Genomic DNA, 10219 nt, shown 5'->3' with positions numbered 1-10219 from the left:
GTCGCAAAAGAAACAGGACTGTTAAAAAAAAACAACAAAAAATTAATATTTTTCAAAAGTTATATTTTTTTATTAAAAGTAGTTTCCTTGTGCTTCGATACAGCGTTTAGCCCGGTCAATTAGTATTTCAAATGAGTGTTTAAGGTAATTTTTCGGAATGCTCTTGAGAATATCGGTCGTCGCCTCTTGGATAGCTGAAATGTCCTGAAACCAGTGTCCTTTTATGGGCAAATTAAGTTTTCCAAATAGGTAAAAATCACAGGGTGCCAGATCAGGTGAGTAAGGTGAGTGATTAATGGTTAATATGGAGTTTTTTGTCAAAAAATCAGTGACAAGCGTCGACCGATGACACGGCGCATTATCGTGCAACAGGCGCCAGGACCCTGCCTCAGGGTATTGTGGTCGAGCACGACGAATGCGTGACAAAAAACACCAAGGTAAAACACAGCATTAATTTGAAATGTTTCAGTAAACGTTTTCCCAAGTTTAAAAAAAAATTTAATATTTGCTCTTTGTTCAAAATGCATTTTACGACCGATGACCAAAAGCTGCTGTCACTTTTTGATCGATAACATCGATTGTAGTTTTCCAATTGTCTTAAAATTTTTAAGAAATGCCAATAAGAGATCAAACTTTTTATTTGATATACCCACCAATAGGTGGCGCCACCAGAAACAGTTATATTTAAAAAGTTCTGTTTCTTTTGCGACAGACCTTGTATTTCTTTTAGTTATAAAATTGTTTACAGTACAAGAAATCAGTCGTTTCTTTACACTATGCATACTGTAAAATCAGCGAGAAATTTTTATAGTCAATAGAAACTAAAATAACGTGCTTTTTACTGTTTCAGCAGGGCAACAGGGCATATAGTATGCTAAGCTATGTGGACTGCCCATGCTTAAATAATCCTTTGGCTCTCTATTTCTCACAGTTAAGTAGGAGCAGGAGTAGAGCCAATAATTCAATTGACAGACACATTTTTCACATTCACTGCCTTTGCATAAATAAAAAGTGTTGAATTTTACATTAGCTTGCCTTTCTGCCGTCTTCAATGTGGCTTCCAATCGCCACTTATTTTTTTGCTTCATTTCTGCTTTTATTTCTTCTTCTGTCCTTACAACATACAAGGACATAATCTAATATGAGGCTGTTATATGTTGCTTCATCCTGTTTTTGCAAGTTGTTTCATCGTTTTTTGTTTAAAGTATTCTCACATATTTGTGCGCTTATTTCCGTTTTATCTCTTTCAGTTTACTAAACGGTCATTTCCACAACTATTATCTGCGTTTAAACAAATAGCATTGATTCAGGTGTGTGGAAATCGCTAAAAGAGAAAGATGGACTCTTGAGCCCTTGGGGCAAATTGGTAAATATAATATGTGGGTGGAGGTTTTAAATTATTTGATGACACGTTAGTGTTTTGGGTGAATTGCATAAACATGCAGGGTTTTTCGCACTTGGGCATTTAGGAAGGTTAAAATTAAAGGGCCTTTTATTTTTTCTCATGGAAGTTGGCTTTCGTTTTCAATGTTTAACTCATTTTTCGGTGAGGAAGTCTGGGATTAATTCGGGAAATTTATCACGGCTTTTGTAGTTAGAATATTTTAATGTTTTAGTACAAAACTTCATTCTCAATTCTTCATGTTGAGTGTGGTCGTGTCATCGTGTGAGGTGAAATCCTGTGAGTGACCTCAGGTGTGATATTTTATTGGAAATTGTGTCAGATGTTACCAGATAGAGGTGTATTTATTTGTAATAAGCGAATTTTGTTTGAGACCGCAACCAACTCATAGTGCGCTTTACAGAAAAAGCCCTGTCACAGAGCGCAAAATCTAGCGAATACGATGCTTGACTCTCGTGTGTTGACTCTCGTTTCGTGTTTGGCCAAAAATTAAACCAAATTATACTAGAATGTGACGGCGCATTATCCTGGTGAAAAATCCTTGAATTTTCTTCTCACAAACCCTCTCGTTTACGACGAACGTAGACTCCGCGAAACAACGAAGTACTACTATTTTTTGGGCATCACCTTGATTTTTGACTGACTTTGCTTTGTTTTTTTCGGTTTCAGGTCACTAAATTGATGGACGGTTTCGACGTCATGTTTATAAACCCACGTCGTGTGTCCAAGTAACGATGCGTTTGTGAATGTAGGGTCAAGTATCGTTTTTGCGACCTTCACCCGACATCGGTTTTGCAAAGGATTCAGGCCTTTCGGCATGACTTTAGCGTTTACATACTTCATATCCAAAACGTTAACCAAAATATGTGGAAGCGAACCATAAGAGATGTTGAGACCCTCTGCTATCTCTCCAATACCAATACGAAAACTTTTAAGCACTGTTTCTTTAACTTTTTCGTTGTTATCCTAATTGACAGAGGTAGATAGACAACTCGCATAAGGTCAGTTTTCGCTGGCTTCCCGATCTTTACTCAGTGCTCGATTTTTTCGCCGTGATTTCAACATAAATATACCGTATTAGGTGCAACATCTGTTAGGCGAGAGTGACCTTTTTATACTGTAATTTATAAACCTGAAAAATATGTAGAATCCATCTCAAATAGTTGATAAGTTGCTGAAACTCTGAATCTCACAAGTTTCAGGAATATCAGAGATAGAAGTTGCTTTAAGACTATTTCTGCCTCTCTTGTAATCTCTTTTGATTTAATTCTAAACGTAATTAGATGTGTTTTTTGCTCATCTGCTCATGGATTTAAATTCATTCAACAATAAATCAAAGTAAAATGTCCAATCACTTCCATTTGTGGCAAGAAATTGAATTGGATTCATTTGCGGAAATTAAAAATCGCAGCCTAGGTGGTTCTTCTGAAATTTTTTATACCTCAAAGCATTCTCACAAAAACATTTCTGCTGTTAGCTTAGTCTTAGTATATGCATGTGTTAGACACGATTTCCTATTTTGTCTTCGTTGCCACATTTTGTGGCTTTGCAAATTTCTCAATTTCCCAATTCCTTCCCAATCAGAAGCTTTGATACTCAAAACATCGAGAGCACAGTGGTTTTGTAGCAATGGTTTCTGGGAACATTTTTTTAGGTGAATTCATACAAAAACACGTAATTGTTTGTGAATTTTATGTGACTACACAGTTGAAATGTCTTAAATAAAACCAAGAGTATATTAAGGTCGGAAAGAATCTTGCATAAAATGTTCTCAAAGATATGCTTAAAAATACGGCAATGTCAGCAATTATTCGAACGTGTCTAAGAAAAGTGTAGATTTGTTATGTCCGTCATAATTAGTGCTGGATCATCCGCACTTAATAAATGTACGTTGATTCGCTAGATATAAGTTTTCCCCAGATAACGGTCAGAGGGTTTTCCCGAATTCTAATTTTAATATTTCTTAGAACACCTTGTAGGAAGAAGCTCGATTTTTGCGTGAAAATCGCAGTTTTTGATATAGTAAAATAAAAGTTATTGTGTATTAAATTAGAAAATATATCTTCGGCGTTACCTCGTAAATAATGTTTTAAATTTGAAAACACACGCCCACTTACTATCGGGTAAAAGCCCATCCATATGCCCCCTTTGCCATGACACCGCTTCTATCAAACACTTACTCACACTCTGTCCGATGCTTCACCCAACAGCCCACAACTCTGGCAACATTGATCTCATAAAACTACTAAGTGAACCTTCAGAAAAAAACGTGATGATTGTATATAGATTCTTAAAACCAACGATTTGTTAAAATATATTTAAGCAACTTACATCTTTACTAACCCTTAGCAAATAGAATTTTTCACCTAGTTATAATTACAAGACGGCTGAAGGCCTCGTAGCCAGTGCTGCGTTTATGTATTTATATAATAAAACTCTTTTTGTTATATGAATTATTATAAATAAATAAATAAATAAATAAATTTGAAAATAATCGGTGCAGTAGTTAGGAAGTTATAAATTGAATTGGTACTAATTTTGAAATCGTAAGTTGTTGAAAACCCTTTAAAGAGACGACTAAAAGATCTTCTGGCTTACAGTGTTTCAATTTTATCAAAAACACAAGCCTACCATTGGTTCAAAGCCTTAAAATTCGGTCGAGAGATTGTTGAAGACATGCCTCAATCGGGATGTCCTTCGACCTCTTCAACTGATGAAAGTATTAAAGGTGAAGGATGCAGTGCTTGAAAATCGTCAGGCAAGCGTTAGAGATATGTCAAGCTCGAGCTCTCTCGCGAGTCTGTTTAAATGATTTTGGGGGATATTTTGGGTTCTTGCGTTTTTGTTCAACCCCGCCCGATAAAGCTGATTTTTTATTTCAAAACGAGTACCGTAGAAGAGTCTCACATGCTTGTGCGAATTTCGATCCCACATTGACATACAAACAAGTTCAACTTGTTCCGGAAGTACATACGATCAATATGGAGTTCTATTTGACCGTATTGAGACATTTGCGGAGGAACATCTGTCGAAAGCGGTCGCAATTGTGGAAGAACAATTCACGGATCTTTCACCATGATAAGGCACCATCGCACCGAGCCACGATTGTGACCGAATTAAAGCCAAAAAAACGCAATCAACACCATCAATCAACCACGGTATTCACCAGATTTGGCCACGTGTGATTTTTTCTTGTTCCCCAAACTGAAATTGCTGCTCGGTGGAACCAGTTTTCATTCGATCGAACAGGTTAAACAAAATTCGCTGAAGACCATCTGGTGGTGATTACTTTGAAGGCAACAAAATAAATACTGATGAATCATTAAATATTTTGCGTTTTATTTACAAATTCCGGGTACTTTTTTGTCACAATGTATTTCCTATATATAGTGGTTTATGCTTTACCAAATACACCATCACTTAGCCAGTGTTTGTTTCAGTATTTTCCTTACGGATCGAGATTTTAATAATTTAATATTTACGTAGTATTAATGTACTTTGCCCCACTGTACGGCGCTTTTGAGTTGAACACTATCGTAAAACACATACATACATAATGTGACTGTTGTATATTCCGACGTCTGAATATACTAGGATTCACAAAATTGGTAATAAGACCTTCCGCACTGCCCAAGTCCATTCAGTGGCATTGTGGTTGGTATGTGTGGCCGGGAGGTTGCGGCGTAAGCGTATAGTGTTTCCAAAGGAGGTTTGTAATTTTCGCAGAACCCCAGTTCTTCTGATCATTACGTATATAGTAGTTGTGGGTGTCAATTTGGTCGTGGAAGTGCGTGCATTGATGTTTGCTGTTTTGGTCAAATTTGCTTTAATTGCTTTATAACGGTACACAAAACGCTTCTGAAGTATATTTTTCTTGAGAAAGTGGCTATAGTTTAGCTATATTAGTGAGTGAGACCTATGCATAGAATAGGAGGGGGGCATATATTCGATATCTTTGGTTATCACTTTACTGTTATTCGCTTTTATGTACGTGTTGTTCTTTTTCAAATCTCGTTGTTGCTATTCATGACACGCCTCATTTCGACCTTCACACCACATTTGCATACATATATTCACAAAACATCCTTGCTCAGACGCAGCCTTGCTCACTCACCAGCTTTGGCTGAAATGTTCGATTTCATATCAAAATTGTTTTCTGGTGTGGTAAGAGCAAATTGATTAGCTTTACGCAGCTGAGCTCTGCCTGGCCAAAGGAAGGCCACAACGCACGGTTGCTGCAAAACAATACATATTTACACACATATTTGCACAAGTGTTGGTGTAAATGTTTGCTCTTGAAGATTGATGGCCGCCTAAGTGATCAATGGATGCCCATAATGCTGCCCCCATTCATTTTGTTGTCGGCTAAGTGCTGCATATTTGCATGTGTTTTAGCCCAAATGATGTGTGAACGTTTTGTTTTTGTGCCTAAATATTTACTTTCATCGCACATGGGTTACCTGGAGGCGTAAAATGTATTTGCAGAAGGTGTTTTCGGTTTAAATAAATTGGATAATCGCTCGCTGCTGGCTCGAGTAATATTTGCGGGCGGGAATATTTGCTTTATCTCCTCACTTTGCACATCTCTTTTTAATTGCAAAAGGGGCTTCTTAAAGAGATTAAGATAAAATCTGTGAACTTGAGGAGGTTTTCTACGTTTGAGCAAAAAATGTAGTCGTGCAATACTCATCAGACATTTACGCTTGGAAGATCATTCAGTTCAAGCTGATGCAGGTAAGAGTGGTAGTTAGGAGTATTATGGTAAATATAGATGATCTCCCACTTTGAATTTTCACGATGGGTTGGATTCGAAGTTGAAAATGTGAGCATAATTTATACAAATTATTGTTGTTCAATTATTAAAATTACGGACAAATGACTAAAACTCTGAAGGTCCAACGCAGCATAATCATTTCCAGCAGAGCTCGCCACACTAGAGCGAGCGTATAGTACGTTTATAGCACTGATTATCAAAAAGTAACTTAACGATTGAAATTGCATGACCCATGTTCATATGAAATTGTCATCAAAAGTTCGCCACAAACGATTGATGTTGGATAACTAGAAAGTTCGAAAAACATTGTCGCTCACTATTCAACCGTAAACTTTAGTTTATATATAGATTAAAAACTTATTCGACAAATCGGAGCAAAAAGTTGAGTGATGTTCAAAAGTAAACCTTCAGTGATAATTTTCGAAATGTCAAACCCATGTTTTTTTCTGACAACTGACTTGACAGATATCATTATAAAAAATTGGAAGACAATGATTTTACTTTGAGATTGCATTCCATTTCTCCGTCTGTGTGGTTCAATATACCTATATAATACAAGACTAATGGTCAATCTTGTTAGCACTTCTTCAAACGCGATCAAAGTAGGTGAAATAAGATAATAAGTAACCATGCCCACACCCCATAAAACGGTTATGTGTAACTGTTAACTCACTGAATAACTGCGCCAAAAACAGTCACAACAAAGATGGTAGGGAAAGGCTTAATAGGAACATCTATAAAAATAGAACAATGGGCATCGCTCCCCTTTGAAATCCTACATCTAAGGAAGTACTTGATCGATCTGTGAAAATGGGCGGAATCGGACTACAACCACGCCTACTTGCCATGTAACAAACTCATAAATTTCAACTTAATTTACTTTACTGTATAGTCCTCTTAAGGTAATACACCTTCTGCTAAAAATTGTCGAAATCGGCCTAAAAATTTTCAAGGACCCAAACATCCCAGTGCATATGGCTGATTTGTTACCGAAAATATTGGTCAATTTATGAGGTCACGTATCGAAATTCATGGGAGAATATTCTTGTGATGACAGCATGATCTTATACAAAACATGGGCCAAATCGAGTCAATAACTACTTCCCTTAGCTTCGATGTACCTAATATAAATATTTTCGAACTTCTGGCTGACTCTATACCGCATCTATCGGTCTCGGCACATCTTCATCCCTGAGGTTGTAAATAATGAAAGCAATACTTGCCACTTTTAATTAAAATGTTCACGAAAACCTTCTCCTGGCGGAAATATAAAATGTTCGGTATACCCGAACTTAATCCTTCCCTATTTGTTAATATTGATGTTAGTTTGTAAATTCTTATGAATCTGAATTAAAATCTCCCATTCCGGAGGTTTAGATGTCAAATCGAGTTTATTATTTTGAAATGAGCTTTCTTCCAAAATACCGTTACTTTAGCAGCACTCAAGAAATAATAATTATTTCAGTAAAAATTCAAAAGCACCCGCTTACTTTAATATTCCGTTAATTGAAAGCTGCGGAAACTTAGCTTTTAAAATTAGCGAGCACACTTTGCTTAAGCGGTATTAATTTAATTTTTGCATTCAACCTAAAACCCCACACAAACAGACAACGCACATAAAACACTCAAATAAATATTTGCGAAATAAATTTCATTAACCCTTTTAATTATGCAACAGCATGAAGTCGTTCAAGTTCAGTGCGCCGCTTCTTAGCAAGCTTTTATGATTTACAATTGGAAAGTTTTCAAGCGAAGCCGGAAAGGAGGCAGCCAGTGTTGGCAAAGACGCGAAGAAGAAAAGTTGAAGGAAAATAAAAAAATCCTTTATGAACAAAGAATTGTTCGAAAAAAACTTTGAACGCGAGTGTGTCTCGCATTTGGGTAAATATTTGCTGGAATGTAGGTACGTATGTCTGTCTTGAGTGGGTATTAATTGTATTGCATAAATTTCGACGCCGCTGGATTATTGCTTTGTAAATTTATGGCTGCTAGCAAATTTTTTGGCGGCACAAGGATTTGGTCCCTGCGAAGTACGTTTTTATGCAGATCTCACATATATGTGCAAGAGTAGGTGTATGTGTATATGTAAATAACATTTTTAAAGAATTCTTTCATAAACATCTTCAATTTAAGCTCCAGGCTGGCTGCGCAAAATCGCTTTGTCTATTCGCTGGCGTTAACAACCGGCTCTTCCACTGCCTGAGGACTCCGTTATGGCGTCAAGGAAATTAAACTGTAATTAGAGATGCTGCGCGAAGCTGAACGAGCGCGACGACAGCAGGGAGTAATGTGGAATGTAGACATAGAATGTAGAGAGTGGTAATTGTAGTCGAGAAACAAAGCGCTTATCAAAGCGTTTGTGGGTTACTTACAAGCTGAAAGGCAAGCATTAAATTTTCAAAGTATTTTTTGCGTGCTCACATTGCAATAAACTCTGCCTTTTATCGCCATAGCCACGAAGGTATTTTATTGTTGGGCATATTGTTGGAGGAAAAAGCGCCATAAAGTTGAAATTGGTGTGCGGTTAAGTGTTGGCCCCAGGGCGAGTTCTATGGCTTTGGCCAAAATAAAAGTTATTGTTGCGATTGCTCTACTGGGCAAAGCTTAAAAGCGCATATTTATTTAAACATGTTGTATGTTGTTGTAAGATTTAGGAATGAGAAATAAACTTTGTTAAATACTTTGAATGCTCGCGCTGAACTTAAATCTCAGATAATACGTAAGATATTTGATAAACGCAAGTTTATTCAAAGTGTTTCCAGAAATATTTGTTTATTGATTAAATAAATAGTGTAAGCTTGACTTTACCGTTATTACAACTGCTACATGAGAGTTGTGTATCTATGATAATAATATAAAATGGTCATGGAAGCTGTGTTTACAACAAACGAGTAAGCGCTAGCGATCAAGTAGTGGCTCAAAATATCTGAAAAGGACTCACCAAATGCATTTCACTTATTGTTTTAGGGTATGTCAGCCTTGGATTTTCAAGAAATCGGTTTTTAGATCCTAAAAGCATTATTCTATTCGAGGATTGATTATTTTTCCCTTTTCAAACCGCTGTAAAGCCGAATAGTTCTTGTCGGCCGGCTTCAGTTTTTTATTCTTCTTCTTTGTTGGCGAAGACACCGCTTAAGCTGTTATAGTCGAGTTAACAGCAGCGCGCCAGTTGTCTTCCTTTTCGCTGTTTGACGCCAATTGGAGATTCCAAGTGTAGCCAGGTCCATCCCCACCTCCCTTGCTTTTCCGGCGGGTACTTCGTTGAACACTCTCAGAGCTGGACTGTTTTCATCCATTCGGCCGACTTGACTATCACTGTATCTCAATTCGCTGAACTATGTCAATGTCGTCATTTTATCGTTGCTCGTACCATTCATCGTTATATTAGGTTGTCAAAAAAGTCTTGCGGTATTTTCGCTAGTTGGCGCTGAAAGCGCGTAGTTCTAGTTTTATTTGTCGCATCGGGTAATGCTATACCTTTTTGGAAAGCTCATTTCACGCGCTAAGACGTGTTTGATTGATTGTCGTTTCTTTTAAGTCGTTCGTGAGTTATAGCGTCGTAAACATGGAGCAAAATAAAGAGAAAATACGGCATATTTTACAGTACTACTACGATAAAGGCAAATAAGCATCTCAAGCCGCCAATAAAATTTGTGCAGTTTATGGACCCGATACAGTTTCCATTGGTGTAGAGGTGGTCGAAGATGCGCCACGCTCCGGAAGGCCTGTCGTCGAAAATTGCGATAAAATCGCTGAATTGGTCGAAAGAGACCGGTATAGTAGCATCTGTAGCATCGGTCAAGAGCTGGGCATGAGTCATCAAAAATTCATTTCAATTTCAATAAAAAAAAAAAAAAAAATCAATAAAAATACCGCAAGATTTTTTTGACAACCCATTATCTTGTCCGGTATTCGCCGTTGCCAGGCCGCTAAGCCTTTCCTTCGAAAATTCGTTACGCCAACTCATCTGATGTTGTCATCGTCCATGCCTCTGCACCATATGGTAGGACGGGAATAAAGAGTGACTTATTGAGTTTGGTATT

This window comes from Bactrocera neohumeralis, chromosome 6 (assembly GCF_024586455.1).
Source record: "Bactrocera neohumeralis isolate Rockhampton chromosome 6, APGP_CSIRO_Bneo_wtdbg2-racon-allhic-juicebox.fasta_v2, whole genome shotgun sequence".
Lineage (NCBI taxonomy): Eukaryota > Metazoa > Arthropoda > Insecta > Diptera > Tephritidae > Bactrocera > Bactrocera neohumeralis.
The sequence above is the reverse complement of the archived record's forward strand: the minus strand, read 5'-3'. Positions refer to the sequence as shown.